The sequence below is a fragment of the Humulus lupulus genome, chromosome 3, assembly GCF_963169125.1.
Source record: "Humulus lupulus chromosome 3, drHumLupu1.1, whole genome shotgun sequence".
NCBI classification, from domain to species: domain Eukaryota; kingdom Viridiplantae; phylum Streptophyta; class Magnoliopsida; order Rosales; family Cannabaceae; genus Humulus; species Humulus lupulus.
The window spans coordinates 164,938,333-164,939,082 of NC_084795.1; the positions used below are offsets into that span (position 1 = coordinate 164,938,333).

At 45.2% G+C, this 750-nt stretch overlaps 1 non-coding gene across 1 annotated transcript; it reads left to right on the forward strand.

The window, feature by feature from the left end:
- Positions 1–262: 262 nt before the first annotated feature.
- LOC133828383 (small nucleolar RNA R71) lies at positions 263–369 on the forward strand. Its single transcript, XR_009891007.1, has one exon. It is a non-coding gene; the product is annotated as a small nucleolar RNA R71 (small nucleolar RNA).
- Positions 370–750: the final 381 nt, after the last annotated feature.

The following is a 750-nucleotide window of genomic DNA, read 5'->3' on the forward strand; positions in this document are numbered from 1 at the left end:
ATTCTTCAAGATGTTGGTCATTGAGGCCATTTGAGCTGTTAGAGCCGTTAATGCATCTACTTCAAGAACTCCCGCCACCTTCCTACTTGTAGGAGCTCTAGTGTTTGACCATTGATAGTTATTACTTGCGATCCTTTCCAAAATCTCAAATGCTTCGTTGTAAGACTTGGAAAGAATGGCTCCATTGGCTGAAGCGTCCAAGACCATTCGAGAGGCTGTATTGAGACCATTGTAGAATGTCTCCATTTGTATACAGTGTGGGATACCGTGGTGTGGGCACTTCCGCAAAAGCTCCTTAAATCTCTCCCATGCATCACTGGTTGATTCATCTTCAAGCTGCTGGAATGACATGATTTCACTTCGAAATTTTGCATTTCTGGTAGGAGGGAAATATTTGCGCAGAAACTTTTCAGCAAGATCATTCCAATTTGTGACGGAATCAGGAGGCAAAGTGTTGAGCCATGATCTAGCTCGGTCTCGTAATGAGAATGGAAATAGCTTCAGCCTCAATGCTTCTTCACTCACTCCTTGAAGCTTAAAGGAATCGCTCACCTCCAAGAATGAACGAAGATGGAGATGAGGATCCTCCGTTGGCATCCCGCTGAACTGCCCCACAGTTTGGAGCATTTGAAACATCACTGGCTTGAGCTCGAATTGAGCTGCTTGTATTTCTGGCCTCACAATGCCTGGATTTAACTCATTAAACATGGGGGCAGCGTATTCCCGTATTGCTCTGGCTCTGTCATCCGC